We start from the raw sequence: 5,387 nt of genomic DNA on the forward strand, positions 1-5,387 counted from the left end.
TTTGTATATTTATAGATGTATTACATTTATCAGAGTGGGAGGAGTAGATGAAATTTAATTTTTTTTTACTCTTGAGTAAATGTACTTACATTCCACCACTGTTCTTCTGTATGTAAAATAAGCATTCATTCATGTATTTTCAAATGTCAAACAGAAAACACATTGTAAAGTATTGTATTCTAAAAGCACACAACTGGTGAATAATAACATCCACTCCAATATTCAAGTGCCTTCAGTGTAAAGCCCATTATGGTATTGACAGCAGTGTCTGTCCTCTTAGTGCTATTAACCACAGTATACCCTAGAAAAGAGCAACACGTTAATACTTAAATTACATTGTGATAAATACCAGTCTGATTGATATACAATTGACTGCAAACAAGTGGCTGATAATAAGAGCATACTCCATCCTCGTTGATGTGCTAATATCTTAATGGGGGGACTCATTGCTCAGGGCAACTACTTGGAACGGATCCAGTCTTCACCACAGAGAGAAGAGCGATTCAAAGATAAAGGAGAGGGTGGATCGATGCGCAGCAGAAAGACATGCTTTGTATTGTGGAGCCGATTTATAACTCAGTTTTTAATCGCATCACACAAAGACATATTGTCTTTCCTGAAATGCTTCTTCAGGAGGAGGGCTGCAGCAGGATCCGATATTTTCTGTCTGCATTTGTTGTTAGTTACCAACAGTGTGTCTTTTTGTCTGCCTACTTATTCAAACTAGAACAACTGATGATGGAAAGCCTCGGACTTGAAAATGACCAGATTAATATTTTTTGTTTTTCCCTGTTTCTAGACTTCATGCTATGATAAGCTAACTGGCTGCTGACTGGCATACAGACTTCTTATATAATTCAATTCTACCACTCTCTTGGCTGCACACTAAACTTGAGCACCTCATTGTTAACTGTTACTTGTGGGCTTTGTTTAGTCGAGCCACTCCCTACAAAACAACCACCCCTTTCTGCTCCTTGGGAGAAGTGGGGCAAGCGCAAATCCATGAAATATGTAAAGGGTAAAGTCTGAAGCCTGCCCGTCTTTCCCAGCTGCCATGGGACCAGGAAGATTAGGGTTAAGAGGAGAAAAGGGGAGTGTGTGAACAAATACTTTACTCCATCAACCATTACTGCTGACCCAGATTCTCAGATGTGTTTAAAAACTTGCCCCTGATTTTATCCATGTGTCTTTGTGAATATGTGCATAATTTGCATGTTTGACAAGTTTGGATATCAATATATTTTAGTACATACTGCACATCTTGAGACACAAATGCAGTAATAAAATGTTACAATCATTATGTTTCCCATGAGGCCCATTTATCATGAGTATTGCACGCTGACTTCCTTACCTGTCATGTTTCAAAAGCTTGGTGACGTCTTCATGTCGAGATCATTTTGCTCTGATCTAAAGTACCTTGAACATACACTTTGAAGCTCTTAATGATCAACACGACTGGGAAAGTAAAGTCAATATGGTCTGTATGGTCAATAATAGTAATTGAATCATTGAATGATGAATAATTGAAAGTAGAAAAGAAAAGTGAGGCAGCACCTCTACCACCTCAGACAGCTTTAAAAGCTTGAAAAGAGTCCCTCTGGGGCTCCTTGAGATCTTCTACTTTGGTGCTGGGAATGTTCATGAACTGCTCTGCTGGCATTATACTAGTAGCATATAAATGTAATTTCTAGGGGTAGTGTCCTCTGTGAATTCTTTTTCATGCAACATATACAAAATCTTATTCTATTCAAAATCTTTCCTTTATATTTCACATTTTTAAAACTTATTTTAGGAATTTTCTACAAAAAACAACCACTATCTTGTACCGAGAATCAGATCTCTGCACTTGAAGACACTGATTCACTTCATGTGATTGCTCAATGTATGACCACAGAAAGACAGGAGACATGGGAGTCGAGATATGAAGATGAAAAAAAAAATAGAAAGGAAAGGAGATGCGAGTTGGCAGAGACAAAAGATACAGAAAGAAAAAAGAGGAAATCCCAAAGAGTGGGAGGGAAATTTCAGAGACTCGGAGAGATGCTCTCTTGCCAAGTCTACTGTCTCCTGTCTCACCAGAGACAAAGTGCAGACAATGCACTGATTTTATTTTCAGCCTCACTGTATTGTTGACACCTCATGAGCATTAAGACAAGTCAAAATACTGCAATATAATACATTAAATGGAATGTCTGTAGAAAACATATTGTTTTATCAGGAGAAGTGTAGCTGCAAAATATGAGTTGGAGTTTATTGAATGCTGAACTGGCTCATGCAAAAAAAGTCTGGGGTAGTCTTATAATGTCTCATAATCAGGGCCATAGTAGTGGGGGGTAAAGTGGTACTGATTACCCAAGGCCGCTAGGATTCCTCTCTAAAATGGCTAATCTAGCCGAGTGACTGCTGATGCTGGAGCATCAACGTGCCTTGTGACAGTCATGTCTTTCCCCAAGAAAAGGAAATCGGAGTATCAAAAAAGAAAAGAAAGAAGAATAGAAAGAGAGCAAAATGAAGGAAAACATCTGCTAACTAATTTCAACAAAAGAGAGGTGACCAAATCACAACTAACATAGATGAAGAATGGTTTAAGCTAATATCAGTACAGTAGTTGTTTAGATTGAAGGCAGTCAGAGAGGAATGTAGCTTGATGCATATTTGCATTCTAGGCTAGAACATAAATTATCATCAGCATCATAGCTAGCTGTCAAATGACATTATATATGTCGAAATTACCTAGCAAAGCTTAACACATGGCCCCGCCAGTTTCAGAAACAGCTACAGAGAGGCGAGCAGCGGTAGGTCCCTCGTGATCTCCTACAGTTACTGAGGATGTGAGACAAGGTGAGCTCATATAGTGGCAACTAAAAGTTTTTCAACCGCTAGGGTCTGCGTGACGAAAAAAATCATCATCTTAGGGTGTTGTGTAGGATCTTTGTGCACACATCCATGTGCCTCCCGTTTTTGTGACCCACCAATCAACTGGACACGTGAGGAACAAGTCCGCCAAACTGACTCCAGAAAGTTGTATAAACAGAAATAGGCCGTGTCCGTGGTGTCAACAGCAGTGTGTGTACACGTCAGCTTTGATCAAAAAAAGGCTTTGCAGGGCGCTCACTCTGCAAAATCCTAAACCATCTGGGCATCACAGGGGTAGCAAAGAAGAGGGCCATACAATCCGCAAGGGAAGCCACTGAGAGAGCCACAAGGTGGCTTTGGATAAAGAGGACTGATCTGTGGATGGTTGTTGCTGGGACGCAAGTTGGGGCCTGATCAACCCCGGCTGGGTCGCCAGGATGAGGGTGTCTGATTTTGAAAGACCCGAAAGACCCGAGGACTCCTGGTTACATCACTGATGATGCGTCCCAGTGAATCCAGAAGATGTATCTTGCACAAGACTATAGCAACATACAGACAGAACATAAGGAGCAACCATTTTTCATGTCTTCAGTGGAGCTGATGTTTCAGCGGACCTCTAATTCACCTGCATCTGTTTCCATCGCACTTTATCACATTTTACTTTTATCAGTACACCAACTTTCTCACCTGTGCTAAGGATAAAACGATTGTTACAACATTTAGAGGTAATAAAAATAAAACTTTGCTGGTGCTGTGGTGGGTGATGGTGGTGGCCACTGGCGGTCTGGGGGGCCCCAGTTTGTGCAGCCCTGCCATACACAGTGTCCCTCAGTCTCCTCCTCCCTCTCAGCCCCGCCCTCAAGGAGTGGAGCTGTAGAGCAGAGAGAGAGAGAGAGAGGGACTCTGCAGACACCCTCGCACTCAGTAAGCTTTTCTCAGCAGCCCTAGTGTCTTTACTAACGGGACAAGTTTAAACCATCAGGATATCACCGCCGGTTCTCAGCTTTTCTCTCGCCTCCATGTGAACACCACGAACCCCAGACTCAGGTGAGTGCAGAAATTTTGGGAAATGTTGCCAGGTTGTTGGGTTCAGCCGCTTGTAACTAAACGAGGGGGAAGAAGGGAATTTTTTCCTCAGTGGAGGAAAAAGCGGCAGGAGGAGGAGAGGCATGTCCGACTCCTGTTCCTCTTGGAGCAGTTATAGCTAGCTCACTTTACCGCCTTTCGAGGGTCATGAACGCATTAATAACCTGTAATTAAACCGGTGAAACCCGCCGTTTCCGCTGCTGGCGACGCGGTTTGAGATTAGCAGAGCGGCTTCAACATCCTCCCCGAGATGTTGCCATTACACCGTTGCAATGTTGCACATGGCTTTTTTCCAACAACCGCGACTGCGTTTTTGCCGTAGCTACTTTGGCCACTTGGACGCAGTTTGAAAGCTGCAGAGATTTACTTTGTTGTTACTTTATAAGTCATTCTACAGAAGTGAGGAGAGCTCAGCAAGCCTGGGCGAAGGTTTGGTCAACGGAGGTAGAAGTGGCTTCTCAACTTTTGAATGGAAAATGCATCACATATACTTTATTTATGTACAGCGTGTTTGACAGTTTTTAGTAAAGTAGAAAACAAATGTTTTACATGGATCTTCAAGTGAGTCAAGGCTGCTGACGTTTATTTTCATTCTTGATTCATCTGTTGATTAAATATTTGATTAACCTGTAAAAATGGGGAACATTTACTTTTTTTGTCCAACCAACAGTCTAAGACTCAAACATTTTCAATTTACAATTGTATGAAAAAGAAAAGCAGCAAAAGGCTAGAACCAGCATATGTTTGACATCTCTGATTGATAAACTGTCTGTCAAACAAATTGAAGAACAGTCCAAAGATATTTAATTTACAATGATATAAAAACATCACACAATCCTCACATTTGAGAAGCAGGAACCTGCAATGTGCTTGAGGGACTGCAACTAACAAGACTAATCGTTTTGTCTGTAAAATGACAAAAATAAAATGTCAGGGAGAATATTCAAATGTTATTCAGTTTGCAGAATTATAAAACAGATAAAAAGCAGCACATCCTCACATTTGAGAAGCTTAAATGAGTGAATATTTGGCAAACACCTAATTCATTATCAAAATTGTTGAGTCATTTTTTTTTAGTTTGACTTATAGTTCTTGTTTTGCTGTGGATTTTAGTTATACTTTTATCACTCTGCAAAAAGACCGCAACAGTGATTATGAAGACGTCACATCAGCACTACAACACAGACTGGGCCGCATTAAATATATATGAGATCCTTGGTACTACGATGACATCAGTGATGTACCACTTACAGGCTCTCACTGTCACTGCCTCTCTCTCAGAAAAGACTGAAAACATCGACTTTCTTTTTTTCTCACTTGATTCCACATGTACACTTTGTTAAGGTAGGTGGGATCCCCTGCCTGGCTTCGTTGGCGTTTAAATGTTTTATGTGTGGAGACGTCTTGAGCGCTTTCTCCTGCTGTTCCTTTCGGCATCTGCACCG

The 5,387-nt window shown here is 41.1% G+C and overlaps 1 protein-coding gene across 1 annotated transcript in view; it reads left to right on the top strand.

Moving 5' to 3' along the window:
* Positions 1 to 3,737: 3,737 nt before the first annotated feature.
* ppp1r16b (protein phosphatase 1, regulatory subunit 16B) overlaps positions 3,738 to 5,387 on the top strand; it is a 101,187-nt gene continuing 99,537 nt past the window's right edge. Inside the window, exon 1 of the mRNA XM_046029616.1 lies at positions 3,738 to 3,903. The gene's annotated coding sequence lies outside the window, so the exon portion shown is untranslated. The remainder of the gene's footprint in view (positions 3,904 to 5,387) is intronic.

This window comes from Micropterus dolomieu, linkage group LG18, assembly GCF_021292245.1.
Source record: "Micropterus dolomieu isolate WLL.071019.BEF.003 ecotype Adirondacks linkage group LG18, ASM2129224v1, whole genome shotgun sequence".
Classification (NCBI taxonomy): domain Eukaryota; kingdom Metazoa; phylum Chordata; class Actinopteri; order Centrarchiformes; family Centrarchidae; genus Micropterus; species Micropterus dolomieu.